We start from the raw sequence: 25802 nt of genomic DNA, 5'->3' as shown, positions 1-25802 counted from the left end.
ACTCAATTTTCGTGTATTTTGTTACCAATATATAAACTTGTTTAATTTTCACTTATTTGATATTAAATTTTTATTCATGTCCATTGTCAATTGTATTATATGTTATGCTTTTTTTAAATATAACTTGAGAATAAAACAACATATATTTTCTTAACCTTTTGTAGCCATTTGTCTGTGAATACATTGTATAGGTTGCCTAGGTTGTTTTTTGTCAATTGGTTCTTTTTCCCTGGCCTAGGAACTTTTCTGTATCCGAATCCTCAGGGGGTCCTTGTTAAATACTCACGAATTTCCCACAGCTTGTCTGTGCAGGGCTGTTTCTTTCTTTATCATACAAGTACTATAAATTTATCATCAAATCCACTTTTCATTTCCTCGTTTTATTGAGCCACCATTCAGACACTCTTCCATCCTCACATAACTCTTTGCTAGCCAACATTATGGCTCTTAAACAGACTTTTGGATTCACTGATGAGGAGTTTGAAACACTAGTGGGAATATCAACTCCCTTTAGTGGTGCCGCAACAAACTCCAATCTTCATAATGACGACACCAAAAAATTAATAGAATTAAAAAAGAAATTAACAAGAATTGAGGCCCATGGCGAATTTATGCTAGCATATTTACGGCTTGGCATCATTCCGATGGGATTAAGAGTTAGAAATATTCCTGGCCTCTTTATCCACTCTAAAGCCTTCTTGGACAAATGGAGCAGAATCGCAAGCCGTTGTTCAAGAGACTTAATGATGCTAATAGTGGAAACAGCAAAAGAACTAGCCGCAGAAGTTAGAACAGAGGTAGAAAATCTAGAAGATAAAATTAAAAAGATGGGTAATATAGATGATGCCATCAAAAAGATCGAAGAGTGCAATAAGGAGCTTGAGTCCTTTAAAAATTATCTAGATAAGAGAAAAAATGACAAATTACTCAAAGATAAACATTTTGCAACAATTGAAAATACATATCCGTACCTCAAACCTGACTTTTACCAGCAGAATCACTATAATACGGAAATAAGAGATCAACAACCACAACAACAACGGGTCAACACATTCTCAGAAACATCTGACTCAGAGAATGAAAGTGTTGATGGATATTACGACCCAGATCCCAGTTACAATCAAACACAAAATAGAGGTAACCGAAGACAGCTCCCTTTTTTAGGGACGCGAGGGGGCAACCGGGGACGCCCCAGAGTTCATTTCCAGGGCCAACCGAGGGGCAATTACCAGCCCCAACATCATCAACACCAGGTAGAACCACAATTCATCCGCGAAACACGGAACAGACAATATTGGAAACCCGGAATGTGATTCCAATTTTTAATCTCTCTAAACATGATCTAGATAGTCACAGCATTAAACTACTCTCCAAAGGGTTATCATATGTCCCTCATTCTTATGCTAACTTGTTTGAATTGTACTGTGATATAATTTCCTTTTTCCGTAAAATCCGTCTCAAAAGATTCTTCTCCAATATAATTTCAGAGGAAGAACAGTCCTTGGTCAAACCACTTAGTCTACCATCTACCTTCAGCCCATCCCTAGATCAGGTAGGACCTGAAGTAGCTACTTTCGAATTTGTTGTCCTGAAGAAATTGCATCAAGCCCTCAAATTTATCCCTAAACCAATATATAATCTAGAAAGAGAGGAACATAAAGCACTACTATCTCTTTCATCCAACAAAGACCTTACTTTCAAGGGATGTGACAAAGGAGGGGGGATAGTTATCATTGACACAACTGAATATCAAAAGAATATGCTAAGTATGCTAGACGACACAACCTTTTATAAACAAATCAATTCTTACTCCACTCTTAACTTGTCCAAAAAAATTTCCTCTCTCACTACTGTTGCCTTAGAAAACGGCTTCATTAACAATAAAGAATATGATTTTTTGAATCAAAATGATGCAAAAACTGCTTGTATATACGGACTCCCTAAGATTCATAAGAACCCAAATAATCCTCCATACCGGCCCATTGTTTCGACAATCGGCACTGCAACTGAACCACTATCTAAGTTTGTGGATAATTATCTACGCCCCTATGTTCCGAAAATTCCATCATACATACGCGACACAGGAGATATGATTAGTAAAACAGAAGGATTAGCCTTTAATTGTAACACAGACCTGTTAGTTACAATGGACGTAGAGTCCTTATATAGCAACATCCCTCTAATGGATGCAATACGAACAACAGAATGGTTCATTGACCTACACAATATCCCCTGTCCAAAAACATTTTTATTACAATGCCTGGAGATTGTACTAACAGAAAACATCTTCGAATTTGGTGACCATCTATACCGCCAAATTAAAGGCGTGAGTATGGGTGCTTCTGTGGCCCCATCTATAGCCAATATCTTCATGGCCGCCTTTGAAGATGAATTCATTCATAATGAGATCGCTCCCTTTTTCGAATCTGTCTCCCATTGGTCCAGATATATTGATGACATCTTCTTTATCTGGACCGATGGGAGGGAATCTCTAGATGAATTTATCAAATGGATCAATGAAGCCAATACGAATCTACGCTTCACTTCTAACATTAGCAGTGAGCACGTGGAATTCCTTGATATCGAAATAAGGAATGATACAGGCGTCCTGAAAGTAGACCTTCACGTAAAACCTACCACAAGGAATACCCTTTTACATTATCATAGCTTCCACCCAACAACACAAAAAGATAGTATTCCTTTTTCACAATTCTTGAGAGTAAGAAGAAACTGCACAGATTTAGCAGACTTCGATAAACAGGCCCTAATAATGAGAAGTAAATTCATAGAAAGAGGCTACCCCCATAGACTAATCAGAAGCTCCTACAAACGAGCTAGATATTATGACCGTGACAGCTTACTAAGGACAAAACCCCCCAAGACTAATAATCAATTAGTATGCATTACAAAACATTCGACATTAAACAATAAGGTTAAACAAATTATCAACTCCAATTGGCATATCTTGAACAGTAACTGTACCACTGAACAAAAACTAATCAAACCCTTGTTCGCCCATAAACGAAACAAAAACATTAAGGAGTATATAGTTCATTCCAGATTCAACAACCTTAATTCAGAACGTTTATCACAGAGGTCTATACTGACAAACAAGCCTCTTAAAGGTACTTTTCCCTGTTCCTCTTGCTCTTCTTGCAATAATATTATAGGAGGAGAAGAATTTACTCACAATGAGCACAAAACAAGAGCCCAAGAGATGTGTAATTGTAGATCATCTAATGTGATCTACTACATACAATGCCCATGTCCATTAGGGTACGTGGGAGAAACATCTCGCATGATACAGACACGTCTCAGTGAACATCGCTCGGCAATCAGGACAAAGAAGTTAGCCTCCCCAATGGTGAAGCACTTCATAGAGAAAAACCACAGCGAAAACGATTTCACATGGAGAATCCTAGAGAAAATCCATACCCCCGAATCGAAAGGAGGAACAGCAATTCGTAAAAAAAGAGAAGTCTTTTGGATTTTCGTTTTTAATACATTTAACCAAGGACTCAACAGTGAAATCCCTTGGGAGCATGCAATTTTATAAAATCTCTGTTTACCCCGATATAAAGATTTCTACTTAAAACTCGGTAACAAAGAACAAATTGAATATAGGAGACATCACACTTTATGATAACTTTTTCTCCTATATCCAGTAACAAGCAAATAAAATAAGGATAAGATCACATAGACCCGAGATGATTTCCAATAATAACCCTAACTGCCCTATAGATAAGAAATAACAATACTGTTAGAACAAGCTAATCTTGACGTATTTTAATTAATGACCAAAATACACCAGACATAAAAAATCGGCCTTTCATAAATCTTTTGTTTATGTCCATTTCTGCTTGAATAGTCCTACCTTTAGTATAAACGAAGTTCCCTATAATCCCAAGTAAACTCATATTTAATAAATCATTCCATCTCTAAATACTTGGTATATGCATTTAAAACATAATAATGAATATATTATAATTGTCTTCAGGCAAAACGCAACCTTCAAATATATAGTTATTGGCAGAAATCATAAAAATGATTGCCCCATGTTGAATAGGTCTTCTATGTCCATTCAACGAATAGTCCTATGTCTATTTCCCACAAAAAGACGGCTCTCACAGGTGAGTCGACGTTAAACCAATCAAATTTGCCCATATATATCAAGCGGAAACCAATCAGTTTCACCAATCTATTCCGCGAAACTAGGACGCTATCCGTCACGGCCGAATACACGGCAATCCCGACGCTGGACCTGTTGCTGCCCTGCTGTTAATCACAGGTAAAGAATGCCCCCATCGGCAATGCTTTTTAGGATGTATTCCTTCACGCAACTCCTAGTTTAAAACAAATTCCCAATTTAACCATGACTAACTTGTACCCATACGTTACTTTGCTTTATAGAAAGGGCGCTCCCCTCCACTATCTTCAAAGAGCCTTGCCGATTCATTCGGGTAAGACTTCCCGATTATTTGCTCAATAATGATGTATTCAAAGGCCAAAAAGACAGAAAACTGATATATTTTCCTTGAATTATTTCCCGATTTAGGCAGGGAGATCTTTTAATCAAAAACCACCTCATATCTTAGGTGTTTTACAAACCTCTGCACATGCGAGAATAATTCCTGTTATACCGCAAAGAGCCTTGCCGAATCATTCGGGTAAGACTTCCCAATCATTGTTCAACATTGATGTATTAAAATGCCAACAGGACAGAAAACTGATATATCTTCCTTGAATCATTTCCCGTTTTAGGCAGGGAGATCTTCTAATCAAAAACCACCTCATATCTAAGGTGTTTTACAAAATTCTGAACATGCGGGAATAATTCTTGTTATACTACAAGGTAAGCCACTTTAGGATTAAAATAATAGTATGCGCTATTCATAATCCGTTAAACCATTTAAATATTTATACTGGATAATGATTTATATTGACAGGAAGATCCTCCTCTCTATACAAACATATCCTCAATTTTAAAGAGCTCTGCCGAAACAGTTCGGGTAAGATGTGAAACCTTGTTTTTACATTTAAATCAACACGATTGAGATCAATTGTGTAGATTGGCTAATTGTTCTAATTTCTCTCTTCTTTTCATAATATTGAACAGGCAGGGAGATCTTTTAATTAACTCGACAATTGGAACATACTAGATTTTAGAAACACATCCTTTATACCTATCCGGCAGGCGGGAGTAAAAGATTCTGGTCAACTCATACAAGGTAATTTTAATAATAGTTTCCTATCAGACTCAATTTATTGATAATGGCTAAATAAATTAAAAAAGAATGCTATCTTTGTCTTTTCCTTTTACAAATAAAAGCATCAAGAACAGATCAACTAGTCAGAAAATATCTAAACCATCAGCTGTACGTCTCATTGACCATTGATGTAAAATCTGTAAAATCTGAAAATTACCTGTGAGTACCACCTATCTATGGTCAACCTATTGAATACCCAGTATATAACATCTTTTGAAAAATGAAGTAGAGATGAACTATGATTAACTATCGGCTAGTATGTGGGTTTACCAACAAAAATGTTTTTCTAAGACAAAGAATCATCTATGACAAATATAAATCCTTTTATCCTAACATACAACAATGATCATCATATAGCTATAAATCTGAATTATACTGGTTATATCAAAAATGGAACAGGAACAATATGAATCATCATAATTAGGTGTCCTCTGATAATAAAGTTGATTGGTTAAAATACTAATAATATCCAAGTTACTTTCCAGTTTGAAACTCTTTTTACCAGTTAGTATTGTGAAAGTACCATCTTCCGCAAATATTTCAATGTCCATATACTAATCCATCTCGGAACATATCATTAGTCGGCTCTATTTGGTACTGCTCATAATAAAGATCTGTGTCTGACTGGACTCATGAAATACAATAGGAAATGAAAAGATATAAATTAAATTATCCACATATAAGACTTATTGGCTACAATGTTAAGATATAAATTGTTATGTGTTTTTATACATATTGCTTCAAGGATGTATTATTAATGCAATGTTTTTTTAAAAATATTTTGTTTTAGAGCTTTGTGTGGCTACTCCAGAAGAAGGCGCTGGTTCGCCGAAACGCGCGTAGAGATCCTATCGGCCACTTTCTATGTTCTCTTTTTTAACTCAATTTTCGTGTATTTTGTTACCAATATATAAACTTGTTTAATTTTCACTTATGTGATATTAAATGTTTATTCATGTCCATTGTCAATTGTATTATATGTTATGCTTTTTTTAAATATAACTTGAGAATAAAACAACATATATTTTCTTAACCTTTTGTAGCCATTTGTCTGTGAATACATTGTATAGGTTGCCTAGGTTGTTTTTTGTCAAAAGGTAAATGACAATGCCATTTATTTATCTGTTTTCAAAACCAACACATAAATACAAATGTTGTTATTTACAATGCCAATAGCTCAAACTTTTCCAAAGGCGAAACCGTTGCATTGTAAATGCTTGTTTATATGTTATGTTTTATGTTTTGTAATTGGGTCGAGTCCTAATCAAAACTCTTGTGTATTGCAGTGATTTGACTGCCATCTCAATATGGCCGCCATTGCCAGTGTCTCAGTATTGTCTTTATTTAATGTTGTATTTCAATGGTATAGTAGCTTTGGAGAATGGGAGATACAATCTAGTTTCTTCCAGTTATATATACATATACAATTTCGAGATTATTCTCTATTGTGCGGTGCTTTGGCAGCATTCACAGTCTTTTGCCTCCATTCCAATAAGGCCACCATGTTTTCCGGGTGGGTGACGTCATCTGTCTCCCGGCGTTTGTATTTAGCAGTACGCCGTTTTTTCCAACCGATTCCCTGAGTGTTGTCCGGGGATATCGGGACTGAGTACTGCCGGTCTCCTGGCCACTTGAGTAAGTGGGATACCAGTTTTTACAACAGATTAATGAATTTGTAGTATCGAAGCTTACATTCGTGAGACTAATGTGTGGTCATGTGGTTTATTTTTAGGTCTCTTGGTGGCTTTTCTCAACGTGAGTGTTTCTTTCATTCAGTTTTTGATGACAGAGTTGTGTATGTATGGTTTGTGAGGTGTCGATTTTGATATACTGTTGTTGTTACGTTATAGATGACCTGTCTGGCTTGTCTTCATGTAAGTATATAATATCAGTAAGTTATGTGCGGGTATCGGTTTGGTTCATGTGCAGTATATGATTATAGTGTTTTTTTGAATAGATGGTGATTGTGTCCAATTTTTGAGACATGTGAGTAACGTTTATGTTCACGCTCATGTCTGTTGCACGGGTTCATTTGGTTTTCATTACTCTTTTCACTCTAGTGCTTGTTCAGAACTTGTGGTTACACTAGAGGTGATTTTTACATCAATTACTACTTCTGGTGTTGAGGCCTGGGTCTATTTGTTTTCCTTGTGGCACGAGCTGTTCACATTACTCTCTTTGTATCTTAGGGTATGTTTTTGATATCATTATATTGTTGTCATTTTTGCAACAGATGTTATTGTGCAACTGTTTTGTCCTGATGATGGTCCCAAGGATCAATTAGACCAACGGGGGATCGAAACGTCGACGCACCACGCCGTTTTTGCATAAATATCAAATTTGTTGATGTATAAAATTCACCTAATGTGCTGTGTTAATGCACGTAAATATGGTTTAATCAACTGTCCATATTATATGCGAAAGGCGTTTTACTTACTACCATTGAATCTGTATCTATTATGACTGATTGGTAGTATTCTGTTGCCAGACTATTATTTATGATGAAAAGCCAAAATATGTATTATTGATTAAATTCTATTTTTGATACAATAATAGTGTCTTGTATGCAAACCCTATGATTTCATTGAATTAAGTGTTCATATTTAAGATACCATTTGAATAAGTGATTGTATATTGGAATGTTTCCTTCCTGGACAATTTTTTCTTGTTATTAACAAATACCCAGTCCTGGGGGGATTATTGGGTGGCTCTGTTCTATTATTACCTGCGTGTTCAGACAACATAGAACAAGACACTTACTTAACATGACGAGATAAAACGGTTGAATGGCATTACAACGCAGGCTTTTACCATGCGTGCCATTACAATGCTGTTTTTACAACGCAAGTCGTTACAACGACTTGTGCTGTAAGCGCTGGATAGTGGAATCGTTTAATTTTCAATTCCAACTCCAGCCCACGTTACAGTAGGGAAGGTGTTGGAATAGAAAATTAAACTATTTCCTATCCAACAGTGCCCTCCAGCGCAAGTCTTTGCAACGACTTGCGTTGTAATAGCAGTGTTGTAATGGTAGCACGTGGTAATACCCGCGTTGTAAAGGCTGTTCCCCAATAAAACATGTAATCAATAACCAAAAAATGATGTCCTCTGAAATTACCAATATAATCATTAACACCATAAATTCAAAATGAGAAAAATGTCACCAACAGTAAAAAAAACTTAATATTTTCAACACTTCAAAAATACAAGCTAGCATATTAACAACATTTCACAACCCTATTGATACTCACACCACTTCTTTCCTCACCTTCCAGTACTGCTTTGCCAGTCTTCAGGTTCTGAGCATTGGAGTCAGCAATCAGGACTTGGACATTTATGTAACTTGGGCAATTATTTTACTTCCCTCCTAAAGTCAATGATCCATTAGTTGAGTAGTTGATGGTGAAATTAATAATCATTAGTCACCAAACTAATAAATAATGACCATCCTCTGATTACCAAAAACTGATAGAGCGGTAATTTCATCTGGTAATTTCTCAATGCAAAACCCTCATGCTACCTCTATTTTACAGCTGAAAAAGGTGTTGGGCCGTTCACACCATGTAAACCTGAACAGTCAAAAATGCAATTATTATTTAAGCCAATAAAGAGAGTTGTTGAGTATTTTAAAGGGTTTTATTTTCTAGTCAAAAGTTTATTTTTCTCTGACCCTTTATTCATTAGTAAAATACCAATCAGGTTACAGAATTTAGAATTCAGACAACAAGGAGCTTAGAGGGTAAAGCTAGTCATAGGTCGCCCCCCACTCAATATACAACTAGTACAAAAAAGAGCTAGACTATGTAGGCACTTGTAAATTTATCTTTTTTTGGAATATACCATTTATTGCATTATTATTGCAAGACTTACAAATGGGGGTGGGGTCGCACACTACTCACACACCGGCGGTGTTGCCCCTAAGGACTCTGGTCAATGTAGTAAAGTGTTCGCGATGCATCATCTTTCGTTCTTCTGCTATCTTCGCTGTCTTCGCCATCCCTGGACACGTGTTTCGGGGTATTACCCCTCATCAGCAGGGATAGGCCGTGTACTGGGGTTGCCGATGGCTGCCGATATCTGCCAGGTATAGTACCACTCAGGCTCGTAGGTGCGGGATCCCAGGCTCGTCAGCCCACTGCTCACGGGAGCTTTAAAGTTACAAATGGGGGTGGGGTCGCACACTACTCACACACCGGCGGTGTCGCCCCTAAGGACTCTGGTCAATGTAGTGAAGTGTTCGCGATGCATCATGTTTCGATCTTCTGCTATCTTCGCTGTCTTCGCCATCCCTGGACACGTGTTTCGGGGTATTACCCCTCATCAGCAGGGATAGGCCGTGTACTGGGGTTGCCAATGGCTGCCAATATCTGCCAGGTATAGTACCACTCAGGCGCGTAGGTGCGGGATCCCAGGCTCGTCAGCCCACTGCTCACGGGAGCTTTAAAGTTACAAATGGGGGTGGGGTCGCACACTACTCACACACCGGCGGTGTTGCCCCTAAGGACCCTGGTCAATGTAGTAAAGTGTTCGCGATGCATCATCTTTCGTTCTTCTGCTATCTTCGCTGTCTTCGCCATCCCTGGACACGTGTTTCGGGGTATTACCCCTCATCAGCAGGGATAGGCCGTGTACTGGGGTTGCCGATGGCTGCCGATATCTGCCAGGTATAGTACCACTCAGGCGCGTAGGTGGTACTATACCTGGTAGATATTGGCAGCCATCGGCAACCCCAGTACACGGCCTATCCCTGCTGATGAGGGGTAATACCCCGAAACACGTGTCCAGGGATGGCGAAGACAGCGAAGATAGCAGAAGATCGAAACATGATGCATCGCGAACACTTCACTACATTGACCAGAGTCCTTAGGGGCGACACCGCCGGTGTGTGAGTAGTGTGCGACCCCACCCCCATTTGTAACTTTAAAGCTCCCGTGAGCAGTGGGCTGACGAGCCTGGGATCCCGCACCTACGCGCCTGAGTGGTACTATACCTGGCAGATATCGGCAGCCATCGGCAACCCCAGTACACGGCCTATCCCTGCTGATGAGGGGTAATACCCCGAAACACGTGTCCAGGGATGGCGAAGACAGCGAAGATAGCAGAAGAACGAAAGATGATGCATCGCGAACACTTTACTACATTGACCAGAGTCCTTAGGGGCAACACCGCCGGTGTGTGAGTAGTGTGCGACCCCACCCCCATTTGTAACTTTAAAGCTCCCGTGAGCAGTGGGCTGACGAGCCTGGGATCCCGCACCTACGCGCCTGAGTGGTACTATACCTGGCAGATATTGGCAGCCATCGGCAACCCCAGTACACGGCCTATCCCTGCTGATGAGGGGTAATACCCCGAAACACGTGTCCAGGGATGGCGAAGACAGCGAAGATAGCAGAAGATCGAAACATGATGCATCGCGAACACTTCACTACATTGACCAGAGTCCTTAGGGGCGACACCGCCGGTGTGTGAGTAGTGTGCGATCCCACCCCCATTTGTAACTTTAAAGCTCCCGTGAGCAGTGGGCTGACGAGCCTGGGATCCCGCACCTACGCGCCTGAGTGGTACTATACCTGGCAGATATCGGCAGCCATCGGCAACCCCAGTACACGGCCTATCCCTGCTGATGAGGGGTAATACCCCAAAACACGTGTCCAGGGATGGCGAAGACAGCGAAGATAGCAGAAGAACGAAAGATGATGCATCGCGAACACTTTACTACATTGACCAGAGTCCTTAGGGGCAACACCGCCGGTGTGTGAGTAGTGTGCGACCCCACCCCCATTTGTAACTTTAAAGCTCCCGTGAGCAGTGGGCTGACGAGCCTGGGATCCCGCACCTATGCGCCTGAGTGGTACTATACCTGGCAGATATTGGCAGCCATCGGCAACCCCAGTACACGGCCTATCCCTGCTGATGAGGGGTAATACCCCGAAACACCTGTCCAGGGATGGCGAAGACAGCGAAGATAGCAGAAGATCGAAAAATGATGCATCGCAAACACTTCACTACATTGACCAGAGTCCTTAGGGGCGACACCGCCGGTGTGTGAGTAGTGTGCGACCCCACCCCCATTTATTGCAAGACTTACTCCCCTTCCATTAGTTATCGGGGTAGTTGGTATATCCTAGAATTGTGCCTCCTTTAAACAATCGCCCGGTTCCAAACAAGTAAAATTCAGCTGTGGGACAACACATAACACACACACTTTAGTGTTAAACTGTGATGTGCACAAATGAAAAAAAGTGTGTGAGAGCAAGATGGCACCTCACGGGTGCACCACCAACGGGAACCTGGCAGGTACTCACCAGGATAGCCCTGTTCTCATCATTGGCACCATCGAGCTCGAAAGGAAAGTTTCCAGAAAACACAAAAAGAGTTTTGTGAAAAGATGCAGTGAAAACAGACCAAGAGGTGACCATTGAAGTGTCAAACATCATATAAAATCACGCACACCAACACAGATATGCGATTTTATTCTGTCTCTTGTGTTGGGTATGGAAGTTAAAAAAGGAAAGTAGTCATGGTTACCAACTATCCAACCAATACCACTTTACTTGCGGACATGTTTCATTGCCAACGGGATTTTTGGCAATGTCTTCAGGGCGTCATGTATATTAAAGCCACCGCATATGGACAGGTTAGTCTTCACAACCTCATTCCGCCATCAGTACTTGTACCAGCCGAGAAGGTGGAGTTCTCATAAAATGTAACCGCAAAAGTCGGTTATTCTTCCTTCCCCTTCAATTTTCAAATCGGTGGAAGGTTTCGGGCGGAGTATCAGCTGATACCGACTTTTGCGGTTACACAGCAACATGCTTTAATGTTTTAGATAGCTTTTCATGCAAAAAGCATTTAGCCCATGTGTAGTGTTTGGTGCATTATTAATTCACACACATTATAAAGGGATGTGTTTTAAACTAAACATGTTTATCTAAATATGCAACAAGCCAAAGTCTTTTAAGACAGGAATAGTGAATTTAGATTGCAAGGCATTAGCTGGGAAGAGAGAAACACATTCTGTTAATCTTCAAAGCCAAAAAAGGCCACTTTTCTCTACACTGCAAAAACACATGTTAATTCAGCACAAGCATATCAGAATGACTTAGGCCTCACTTTGATATTTTTCATGTGCCATGTTTTTAAGTTGTACCAAAATGTGCGTGGCAATTTAAATGCAGTCTGTCTGAAGCACAAAAATAAACAATGCCTGGCTGCAGATGAAATCTGCTCCATCAATAGCTGCCCACTGCTCTTGAGGGACCCTCAGTACTTTCCAGGGCCTATCCAAAGCAGTGATCCATATATGGATTTCATGGCCCTCCTGGTAAGGAGGGACTATCTTGTTCAGGTTTCTATGGTCAAAAGAAGTTTCTCTAACCCTAGGGACACTTTTGCTGCTACCACGGGACTCTTGCCCAGTTTCTTCCTAGCTTTCTGGAAGTCTAGGGACACTTTGCCAAGGGCCAAATGATCTTTCCTGAGCCTAAGTCTTGCTTTCTCAAGTTCAATCAGTTGGTACTCACTGTCAAAAGAGTTGTCCCTCTTACTAGATATAGTGGCCCCTATTGAATGTCCCGAAGCATTGGATTCTCAAGAGGAAGATCTAGAATTCATTGGTCTACTCTGAACCCTTCCAGGAGAAACAAAGAGAGATCCACTAATGGTGGCACTCTCTGTGCCATATGCACTATCCTCTGGGGGAGTTGAGTTCTCCAGGTGGGAGTCATGAGACTCCTCCTGGCCAGGGTCAGAATTAAGGTCAACTAGGGGGTTCCCTCGAGACATATCATCTGTTTCTGGCCCACCCAGTCTGTCTTGTTTATCTGACCCACTAGCTTTCTGTAGGTCATCCAACAGTAACACTTCTAGGAGGCGCTGAGTATTAGGGCCATTCCATGTCTTAAGCTTCCTACAGGAACACAGGGCCCTCAGTTCCTGGAACGTGAGGTCACTGTATCTAAAAGGCAGAGAGCCACTAGCATCTCCTTTAGAAGACATTCAAGGAGTAGTGAGGTATTGCACCTACCTAACCTATAGGAACTGAACTCTCTGATGTTGGAGAAATGGTTGTCCTAGACCCTTAACTACCCAACCCTAAGTTCAGTAGAACTTACTTATTCTAAGCTTATATTATATAAGCCTAATGTTAGTGATGGTTTTTCAATTAATCCACAGCAAGATTATCTGGAAAAAAAATGCAGGCTTGAATACCACGGCTGCCACCAATGTGAGAGGATGGCTCAGTATATGATGTACACTTATGTAAGTGGACACCTTGCTCTGACCCAGGCAACCCTTATAGTGATTTTAGTGGTCTTAGACAACCTTAGAAAGTTCTCTAAGTGGTAGCTGTGGAGAGCAGCCTTCAGGCTTAGTCCGGAAGGAGTGTAAATCAGCTTGTTTTACCAGAACACAATCTTATAGTTATAGATTTACTGAAAAAGAAACACACAGTGTATTTAAAAAATGCGTACTTATTATAAGACACTCACTAACACATACAAATATCTCCTAGCCGGAGGTATACATGTGTGCATTACAATACTTTGCAACAGAAACAGGTAAGTAGCACAGAATACACAGTGGTCTACCGGGGAAGACCAAACCATATACTAAAATCATGGTATGCGAACCACAACTCGAGTCAAGACAATAGTCAGAGGACATAGAAGTGCCGGAGACCCAAGGAACCACCCCAGGTGAGTATCTAGGAGACCACTGGAGGTTGTGGGCAGTGTGGAAACAAGACTGAGTCCTCCGTGCAAATCAACGTGTAAGTAGCAGTTGCAATTTTAAAGAACAAGGACCCTTCTCAGTGGACCCTGAAGAAACCCCATGGAAGATATAAGGTTGGAGAGCCACCCCACCCGTGGATTCCTTAGGATCCAGGATACCTGCCCCAGGCGAGCTGGATGCATAGGTGTAAATTGGGGTCAGAAACCACCTTCGTACCCAAAGGAGGACTTCAGGAAGATGTCGCTGCTGGAGAAGGTGAAATTGTTCGGTGGAACCCAAAGGTGGATTCAAGTTGAGCAGTACCTGAAAGCAGAGGGGACAGGGTCTATACCACTTGGAAATGACCAGGAGGAACTGAAGATGAATGGCCACCAATGTCGGTGTTGTAAGAGAGTTGAAGGTGCCCTTGGACCGGCAGCTGTGAGGACCAGGCAATGCTGTGGAAGACCAGAAGCCGTTCATGACCTGTCCCACATCAGATGTCGAGATTTGAGGGGTCAGTTTCTGGCAGGAGCACCAACAAGCCTTGGCAACTAAAAACAATGTGGAAGTTGAAGAAGGTGCAATGTCGTGACCAGCAAGGTCAAGGAGACTCACCATAAGCAGGGGAGTCAGCACATGCCAGAGCAATCAGAGGAGCCCAAAAGAATTCAAATGTGACTCTCGACAGGACCCACAGGCCGGAGGCACAGGAGGCGCAAGAGGACCTCGAGCAGCTACCAAGGAAGCAGGCCCACAGTGCAAGCAATGTGGTGTGGTCAGAAATTCTGGTCACTGGAGATGCTTGAGATTGGAGCTACTTGGAGCCCTAATATCTTGGTGGATGGAAGCCAAAAAGCCTTTGCAACTGCAAGTCTATGCAGTGCACAGGGGTTTGGTTCCTGCGGCTTTGACAAGGGATACTGGCCTCAAACATGGTGAGAGGCCATGGCAGGCTTCGTGGGATGGGAAGAACCACCACCTGTGTTGCTGAGCCTTTCGGAGTTCGTAGGAGCCCATGATCAGCAGACCGGTCAGCTTGGTTGCAGTGCCTGCAGATGCAGGGAAGTGACTCCTTCTCTTCAAGGGAGATTCCTTCAGGTGTTTTGGATGTCCACAGGCCCTGGACAGGTACCTGTATGGAGCACAGGTACAGATTTCGCAGCATATGAGCAGGGCAAAGTGATCTGGAGCAGCAGAAGTCTTCTCGGTTGAAACCTTGATGTCCAGAGCGAAGTCCAGCGGAGTCCCAGACAATCCAAGTTGAAGTGGTGTCTGAATTGTATCATGTCCGACAGCAAAACTAGGGACCCACCCACAGGTAAGCCCTTAATTACCCTAAGGAAATGGTTGGGACGAAATAGGAGTCCCTCTCTAAGGAGGGGCTGGACAAGGGGGTGTCTTGTGTATTGGTTTCACCTTTGCACTGTGTTAAGTTGGCATGTGCTAGTTAGAGTTTTAAACGCCATTTTTCCTTTCCTGCTGCCTCTGCACACGACACATTTTGTTATTAATGCTTTTCGCCTAGTTAGGTATTTTGCTTTACACGAGAATAACATGTTTGCTTATAATATCAGTCTTGCTTGGTAAGCTATGTCTGTACAGTGAGTGCCGAGGTATTCAAGGTTATTTCAACACAGTACTTATTGTTTGGATTGATCAACGCACAAAGTAGACATAATATGGATGCAGCTGTGGCCAACTTTGGTGTTAGGCGTGAATGATACTGCACTGCGCAAGGCAGGATACACACACTTGATGAATATCCGTATGCAGAGTGTTGGTTTAGGAGATGATGTGATACATTTCGCCTGAACCTAAAGGTATGGGCCCACCCTTCTAAACCCAAAGAGACATTCTGTAGATATAATATAATATACTAGCTAGGGAGGGTAAACTGAGGTTCTATTTAGACCTGTTTCCTTTAGCATTTTAACATGCTTTCACCCTTTATATTTTATGGAATAGTAACTATGCTTTTAACCTTGATCTTTATAATATGTTTGCTTGTATTAGCTAAGATACTGCGTTTGAGAACACTGCATTAGAAATAAACATTTCAAGCTCGCACGTGTCCTCATTGACTCCTCGTTCTGGATTGATATGTTAGTATAACAAAAGAGTGTTCAGGTGTTCCACGTTTCCTGAGGTGTTCGAAGTCCATGTTCTGGGTTGTCTCAAACATCATCATCATCAATCATTGGGGTTTTGTAAGTACCAATGAGACACTGATTGCTAGTCTGGTAGGGGATTTTGGATACTAAGGTGAGTTTTGGCACATCCTAATTCACTGAGGTTCTAAGTCTCTATGCACAGTTCTGTATAGGAGCAGAGATCCCTGCTACAGGGGAGGATAGATACTCCCCTGTCCTTTGTCCAGTTTTGAACCGGAGCGGAAGCCAACGGCTCCCTGAACTGGTTTGAGCTAGACTATGCATGGAGGGCACCAAATGTGCCCTGCCTGCAGACTAAATGGCACTAGTAAGAGCTCCCACCCTGCCACAATACACTAAACCATGTCTGGGAGATGGACACTTCTCCCAGTGACAGTATGGCTATTGCTTTGCCTTCACATGCTCAAGCTTGGCTCAGCAGCAGGAGAGCAAAAACATGTCTCTGGTCTGCAGCAGCCATGTTGTGCTGACCGCATTTAGAAGACTGGTACCAGAAGCACTGAGGGCCTAACGGAAGGCCTTCATACCTGCCATACCGTTTACAGTCAGTTTTTAGATGGTGTTTGTGTAATGACTCAGTGCCCCTGTATATGTGATATGGCTGTCAGACTTACAACCCAGAAGAATGGACTCTGTGGGGTGTCCTGCTCATGCAGGGGCGCCTTCACACTTAAAACCAATCACTCTGCATTCAGGATTGAAAAGGCCTGCCGTAGGTGTGACTTATAGGTTTTAAGTCCATTGACCTTAGATGTAGGGAAACCTATATCTTTTGTAAGTGGTGCTGGCACCAGCTTACACAGGCTGCAATGGCAGGCCTGTAGAGATACTTTGAATGGTCTACCGTAGGTGGAGAAACACATGCTTCAGTCTATGGGGGACCTCTGGGGGTACCTATGCCATGGGTACCTTAGTACCATATACTAGGGACTGATAAGGGTACCCCAGTATCCAATCTGGGATGTAGCTAAGTACTCACCATAACAATTGAGAGGAGAAAGCAGTGAGACGGGGTCCTGATTAGCTGGATCACAGTCAGACTAGTCACAAACAGCATTACATCAAGCAAAAAGTGGGGGCAACCATAGTATTCATTCATTGTATTATGCTGCAAGTCAAGGTCGGAGTGTTCTAAAGCTGCTACTTGCCCAAAGCTCTGCACTACAACTATGGGAGTCACCAAATCAGGCCATATCCTTCAAACTTATCTCGTAGTTACCGCCTTATCTTTAGCATATCTTTACCACAGGTGTTATAAAAGTGCCTGACCAGCTTGTTCTCACACTTTCTGCACTACTGCAATTGTGAATGCAGTCTCTAAGAGGAGGCTGGGGGCAATTTTTGGCATGTGCGCACAATATGTGTAACCCACGCTAGGCTGGCGCCAAATACTGTTTTTGTCTTTCTACTTAATAGAAATACAAACTTTACTTTTTCACTGCGACAGCGCAGCATCACACTCCAACCACTTGCTTCACCAGCTATTGTTGATGCGGCCGGTGTTTCCTTGGACTTAGGACGTGACTGGTCTATGTCAATGGTGAAGTCAATTCGAATTTCCCATTGACAAAGACTTCACAATGCACGTAGCGGCATCACTAAATGCAGTCTGGCACCACTGAATGCATAGTGCCAATATCGGCAACATTCATCCGTTCTCATACAGCAACATACATAAATAAACCACACAACACCTTCTTTTTTTTTTTTTTTTTTTTTTTGAAAACCTTTATTTTCTTGAACACAGTACACAGCGTCAGCCTACAACCACTGCGGGCCGGCCGCTATGACAACATACAACCATTCCGGGGAACCTTGCGCAGCAACAAATAAAAGGTAAGAACACTACGATGGATTTGCAAGGAGTCACAGGAAAAGGATAAAGAGGGTTTCATTTTATGTTTTTGACGAATCATCCTAAAGTCAGACAGGGTAGCTGAGTGGGCGAGCCACATGAAGGAGATCTACAAGTTATACATCGCTAACAAAGGATTGGCATGAATCTTTTACAATAAGGACACACAAGCACAGGAATAGATGTCGCCCCAATTGGCGCCCGCCCAATCAATATATCACTTCAGGAGTTACAATCTAGGTTGTCTGCAGTGTGATAGGATATGGAAGGGTTCATTATATAGCAACAATAAAGGATCCAATGACACAGAAGAAGGACACTCGTTACATGGGAAAAGTCATGACAGGATATGCGCCCTCAAACGATAATGGAAAAAGGAAGGAAAAGCAAGTTCTGTAAGCATTCAATGAATATGCGGTAAATCAAAATCTTAATAATGGAATCAATAAACCATGTGATACAGACTTAGACGCAAACCACAAAGAACGTCCCGTGAGGAACCAAACCCAACCTCCCGTCTGACCCGAGATATATAGAAAGAGAGAGAAAATAAGAATGAAGATAAGAAGAAGGCCATAGAAACAAAAAAAAGAGAGTAAAGACCCAAACCCCCCACCCTGCACGTCGAAGAGGCTACGGCCCACCCCCCCCTACTAACGTGCCTGTCGCCCCAAGAGTACCCACATAAGGAATTAGAGAGTAAGAAAAGACTAATCTAATCTAAGACTCTCATAGAGAAAGAAAAAGGGAAGGGAAAGTGGGGAGGAGCCCACCAAATACCAAGTCTCCCGAACTCCGCCAGCCGAAGAACATCTCCCTCCCCATACACAGTAGCAAGGATAGATTCATGATTACCGGAGGGGGGCCAAATCAAATGTCCCCAAAACTCCCCAACCAACATTGCACTATTTCACCCCATACATGAATAATCACAGTAAGCTTGAATCACAAATCGAGATGGGAAGGGATATTACTGTAGCACGTGCAGAGGAAGCGCCAAAGTCCGAGACTCCACCAGACAGTCCAACACAGTGCAGAATATAGAGACTCCTAGCCCTGGCCCGATCTCAAATGCCCGCCCAGCCATGGGTCCCGGCCAGAGCCCACCGCAGATAAAACAAAGGAGCAAGATGGCCGCCCTCGGCAGAATCGAGTTATCAAAGGGCAAAATGGATTCCGCCAAGCACATTCAGTCTCACTGTCCCAAGAGAGTGGCAAATTCAGGGCAGCCAGGCATTCCAGAGTGAGATACAAAAGTAACGGAGCCTGCGGGTAACAAATCTGCAGGAAAGACAGTCGCTGCACTGACGGCTCTGTGAACAATAGTTGCACTGCCCCGGTTGAAATCTTGGTATCCAGCAAGGAGGGAAACAGTGTAGCGTCGCCAAAAGAAACATCTCCCATGTGTTCGGGCGGTAACATCGTAGCACAGTTGGAGCCGAATGAAAGCAGATCAGTACTGCGTGGGGAAGAAGTCGGTGGTATAAGCGCCATTGATAGTAACACATCGTCAAGCCTCCTGCCCAGCAAATAGGAGCTTTCACACCACGCAGCCCTCAGGTCGGCGAGCGCTAACATAACAGAGCCGCAGGTCGGCTCAGGCGAAGGTTCCACTTCATCCACAGCGTAATGCGTGGTTCGCGCCCCGGCACACCGAGCAAAAGCCCCCCCGACTGCACATTTGTGGGTCATAGCAGAGCCTTCCCGCGCTACAACAGCGCCATCCATTTCCATCCTTCTGCTGGGAAAGCACGGGATTAAGTCGGCAAGGTCCGCAAAACGAAACAGGGTCTCAGGTCACCGATACAGTGCAGGGCAGCCGGTAACGGAGGCACAGCAGGATGAGACACCCTCGATCGACCCAGAGCGAGGACGGGTCAGAGGCAGGCACCGTCAGCTGGCCACAGCCCAATGCAGGGAGTGCGCGGCGTTCCTCACCTAAGCATCCTCCACAGCAGATCGGCGGGGTAAATTCCAGGCAGCCAAAGGAAAGCCCTGTGAGAGGGGCCGATGGTTAAAGGCATTCGCGTGTTGCAAGGCAGGTCGTCAGCATTGCCCCGTCCCGACCGAGTCACGGAGCTCCAGCAGGCGCCATCTTAGCGGGTCAGCCCGGGTCTCAGCTCAATGTCCAGGAGCGGCCGCTGAAGCAGCTCGGCGATATCTCCAGTTGGGGGGCTGGCAGGGTCCTCGGAGAAACGGCAACAGCCTCCGTTTACTTTCGCCGTTCTCCCGCAGCCACTCAGTGACAGGATGGATGGCAAAATTTACCTGCGGGAGACAAAGGCTCGCGGAGCCGGGAGACTACACGTCTGTCTCCTCCGCCATCTTGGCTCCTCCCCCCCCACACAACACCTTCTTAGTGGAGAATTTTGCTGCAGGTTTATTTGCATAACCAATATGCCAACATGGTTGGTTATCTTACGGGCGATCCCAGGGCAGGCCAGCCCCTATGCTGCCTGCCCGCCTGATTAGCCAAATTGCACTGTGGCTGTCGCCAATCAGTGATTACCAATCATTGGGAGGAGCTACCCCTCCCATCAGTGGACTGCCAATCCACTCCCTTGCTCACGCCCCCCAAAAGGTGGGTGGAGCATTCCAGGCTGCCCCCGGTTGCTCAGATCCACCACCTCCCGTAGGACTAACCGGGTGCCGTAGTTCTTCCAGGGGACACGCTAAGACATCCCCGGGTATCCTTGGCTTAGCACCCTTGTTGTGCTGCTGCAGAATAGTACGCTTCTGTACCTTTCAGACTCTGTAACACCTCCTGCAACACAAAACAATAAGTTAGATTTTCCCCTTCCCCGTACCCCTTTCTTGGCCGTCTGCAGGGTAAGCAGTAGGGCGGGAAACAGCACGAAGGGCAGTGGTCAAGAGACTGCCCAGGGGGTGGGGGAAAGGATTTGTACCCCTGTCCCCCGCCCACTGCCGGAAGTAAAGCGGGCAGCAGACCCCTTTGGTCTCTCGCCCAGTGAGCCTGGGCAGCCAACTTCTGTGCCTTCCTGTGGCACCAAGGCGCCCGCCCTGTTGGAGGGTCCCCTACGGGGGCCCCTCCGGGCAGCCTTGGCATAGTGCCAATATCGGCAACATTCATCCGTTCTCATACAGCAACATACATAAATAAACCACACAACACCTTCTTAGTGGAGAATTTTGCTGCAGGTTTATTTGCATAACCAATATGCTAACACAACCAACAGAGAGAGGAGGGTCATAGGGAAATAAAGTTTAAAGACCTGCTACTGGTTCACTTCCCCAGCTACACAATATGAACAACACAAAGAATCTAGGAGGTCTATAAGCCAAATTATTTTGGCCCAACTGACTTGTGATTACACTATGTCAGTAGGTGCTACAGTCACCATTAGGTTAAATTCTAAGGAACAAGAAAAAGAGCAAAAGTGCAATGAACTAAGCACACGAAGCAAAGAGATAGTTCAAAAGATGGTCAACATGATCCAAAACATCTCATCATGAATTACCATCAAACAGACTTGGTGATCAGTCATATCATCTGGTCGTCCAAACTGTGACCTGGCCGGTCCCTTGATCATCGAGACCCTGTGCCACACAGTGAGTAGTTGATACTGGATCAGGTCCACAGTTGGCTAGGAGCCACCAGTTCTTAGCCAATAGATGATGGTAGACATCGATAGTGAAAACACAGTGCAACTAACCAAAAGTGGTGATTTAAAATAGGGTGATATGTCCAAACCAAATATTTTAATCAAGAACAAGGCACATCCCTTAATTGAAAAACTAGAACAGCGCAATCGACAGTGTGAAAAAAATAACTGTCGCAATATGGGCCAGCTTGTTTCTGCCTAACGGGCAGGACCTCCCTTGGCTTTCATCAGGGCCACTGCTCTTATCTTGTTGCTACTGTTAACAATGTGTAAACTAAATAATGCACACAACAAATCAGTGAAAAAGATAACTGTTGAAAACGATACAACCTGTACCTACAGTTACGTACACATCCTCCTTGTCAGTGGATCTCAAAAGTAATCCAGAATGACAGGGGACTGGACCTCACCTCACCTGGACCGTGCTCAGGTATACGAGGCCCGCTCTCTCCGTCGGTGCCACCAAGCAGTCCTGAGGCTAACATGGTGGGTTATCTTACGGGCGATCCCAGGGCAGGCCAGCCCCTATGCTGCCTGCCCGTCTGATGAACCAAATTGCACCGTGACCGTCGCCAATCGGTGATTACCAATCATTGGGAGGGGCTACCCCTCCCATCAGTGGACAGTGGACTGCCAGTCCATTCCCTTGCTCACGCCCCCCAAAAGGTGGACGGAGCGTTCCAGGCAGCCCCCGGTTCCTCAGACCCACAACCGCCCATAGAACTAACGGGGCGCCGTAGTTCTTCCAGGGGACATGCTAAGACATCCCTGGGTATCCTTGGCTTAGCACCCTTGTGCTGCTGCAGTATAGTACCCCTCTGTACCTTGCAGACTCTGGATCGCCCTGTAACACCTCAACAGCTCTGGGGATGGCCACCGTCACAACCAGGGACCCCCACCAAGGTAGACATCTTTACCTACATCCTGCTTACTCTCGGGCCTCTCCCAGGATCAGCAAAAACAAGTCCAAGCCCATACTGGACCGGAGGCCAGCATGCCCCTCGTGGACAGGTGCCCCCCTCCTTTTTCAACTCCCTGTGAACTTTAGCCTGATAAAACCCAAAGACCTTCTGTTCAGGGATGGATGCATAACTTACACCCAGTGGAATTCAATTAAGGCAGCAGGACCCTCCAACCCTGAAAAGTCAAATCATTGCCTCCCACCCGTCATACCCAGTGGTGAGAAGGGCGACCTCCCCCCCCCCCCCTGCCTGGGCCGCTGCTTCTACAGAAGCTGTTCCAGTGCCTGCATAATGCCACCACGCCTCCCCAGGGTGGCTTATGGCCGGCCTGCCTCGCCCAGACCTTTGTGTATACCAGGGAGCAGACAGGACAGTGTGGACCGCAGGGGAACCAAATGTATAGCTACCTGCCCTTTCTTGAGTACTGGGAATACCAAGTGTCCTTCACTACTCAGTAGCCTACTTGTGCTTAACCCAGGGGATTCCCCGAAATTTGGCCCATAGCACACTCGTTGGATGACAACTTCCACAGCCTGCAATGCTGCCAGCCAAGGGTAAAGGGCGGGAGAATTTGCCCATGTAATTGTTAATCGACTCAATGGTATTTGTTTCATCAACCTCAGAAGAACGAGATACTAAGTGGACCTACCAGGATCTGAACCTGTCACCAGAGGTCGAAACCCAAGCCCCTTTCAGTTCTGCGGCTCACATCCCTGGGATCATGTATCGAATGGCAGACTTCAGGCATCTTAACCCATAATTGGACATGCCTGCGCTAAAAACACACATTTAGAAGACTGATAACCAGCTAACCACCAACAATTCAGTTGGATGTTCGCTGACCACTCCCAACGGAAAATTCGCCTGACTGACGCCATTGGTAACATTCCATTAATTAATCAATTTAACCTTAACAATAACTGCAAAATGTGCTCTTTTGGTTGTCCGTTTTAGTGCTCCCTCCCATCCATATCAGTCCAACCAAGCAACCTGCTCCCTCTTGGGACTGGCACACTCACGCCCCCAGCTGTGAGAAAGTGCCTATTCGTGTGTAGCCCTTAACCTTACATGTATCACTGACGGTATACCAGGGTATGTTGAAACCCCAGCTAGCTCTACGCTGAGTGTACATTGCCTCCTCCCAGGTATGTCTTTGCCTAATCCGTTTCTGGTTGCAAAGTGGATGACATTGCCAGCCCTAATCCCGGGCGAAATTGAAGGGAGCTATACTGCTACCCCTATGAGTTGCTGCTGTTGCTAATGATAGTACAAATCATACTGGTAAACTAGATGCTGTGAAGTACCATAAAAATATACCATAGAGCTATACTTACTAATAGCTCATAGACCTTATTTACCAAGAATAAGTCAGCCGACAATGGAGATGGTTCAAGCGTTTATTTTGCAAAGCGCCCTATATAGGGGAGCCTCCCTCTCGTCACAACTACCAATATTGTGCAGAGGAGACTGCTGGATCACATTCAAAACAGTGCATATATACTTTCAGCATACCTCATTGAAACCCCGTACATGGAAAAGTACCAGTAATTGAGAAACCAACAGGAAGACCCATATAAGGCACAATAGATTGCTTCGAAACTCAGCTCAAGCTATTCCGGGGCAGGTCAGTAAAGGTGCCTCCCTTTCGTTCTGGTGCACTGGAGTACAGGCATGGTGCCTGCAAGAATGTGCTCATCCTAAAAGAAAGACAGATGTAACCTTGAGTTTCCTAAGTTAGAATCAATGCTCTGTTCATAGCCCAGGCGGACCCTTCAGACTCTCCTCTAAGCAGTATGTCACGTGTTTTCCTTACTAACGAAAGACGCCCCAAAAAATGAAACCAAGATGACGTTTGTTCAGTTAAGGCCCAAGTTTTTGGATATACATGGGTCGAGTGTATTTACAAGGGGTTTCTGTCAGAATAGCATTTATATATTGGATACAGCAAGACAACATTATATAGTACCAATGTTATATTTCTTCAGCTGTACTATAGCATTAGAGGGCCAGGCAGTCCTTTATTAAAGTCCATGGCTAACCTACTCACAGTATGGCCGAAGCAAGAGAGGCTGTAAATTTAAATCCCAATGAGATGATCGTTAAAAAAGCTCAACAGGTGGTGAACCTGTGAAATGAGGTAGGGACCACCACCACCACACCCGCCTGTGCATCAGTCCAGGTTTATTTGCCAGGTGCTGTAGCATGGCCACAGTACGCCAGCATCTAACCTGTGCCGTGTCCTGTGCAGTCCCCCTCATGCTTCCACTGGGCACCTCTCCCTGATGTGTGTGACCTAGGTACATGGTCTCCTTACAAGATGATAAGGTGAAGCATGCAAACCTGCCCCCAAACTCAGCAGAACACCCACATGTGCGAGCTAGCCACGAGCGCCTGCAAAGCATGCCAACCCATAAAGTGTTTTACTTTCTTTTGCTCAAATCGGGGGCAGTCCTGTCTAGAGATGTGTGTATTGGAAAACATGTGTCCCGGCAGTACCTATGATTTGAGTACAAATGTCATTACTTCATAAAACATGTTGTGTTTAATAGAACTAATAACAGGTGTAACCCGTCCAGCAGGCACCCTCTATTTACTTTAGGCCTGTTGGATTGAGAGGACCCATTGCATTATGGAAGACATCAATCTTTGCATGCCATCCTTTTAGCTTCATATTTATCGCTTTCATGCACATCGCTTTAATCGTTGCCATAATGTGTTCAAGGCTAATTAGTTTGCGCTCTGCTCATGCCAACATCCCTTCTAACCAACATAATTGAGTAATCACTCATGTTTGTTTCTTGTACAAGTCATCCCTGTTAGCATGTCACTGTTATATCAAATGAAGCTTTTAACAAACTTCCTATGTATCTCCTAGTGCCGAAGTTGGGACACTAATACCTCATCCCTACGTATGTTCAGGCCTGGAAATACTGCATAAGCTATCCCCACCTTAGTACCTGTTCAGCGCTTACATACATGCTGTATATTACCAGTATATTACCAGCGCACCTTGCCATAGGCCACAACAGCCACAACAGCCGTGAAGCAAAGATCCAGTCATGACGAGCCGTCCCAAAAGGAGAAAGGGTAGTGACAAAGAAGCCTCATTTTCAACCGGAGGTCACCGTTTACCATAAACGATGAGGTCATCCAACGAAAATGAGGGGCAGTGCTTCAAGCCCCCTTCTGAAATCTCCTCTCTCACA

The sequence above is a fragment of the Lissotriton vulgaris genome, chromosome 9 (assembly GCF_964263255.1).
Source record: "Lissotriton vulgaris chromosome 9, aLisVul1.2, whole genome shotgun sequence".
NCBI classification, from domain to species: Eukaryota; Metazoa; Chordata; class Amphibia; order Caudata; family Salamandridae; genus Lissotriton; species Lissotriton vulgaris.
The sequence above is the reverse complement of the archived record's forward strand: the minus strand, read 5'-3'. Positions refer to the sequence as shown.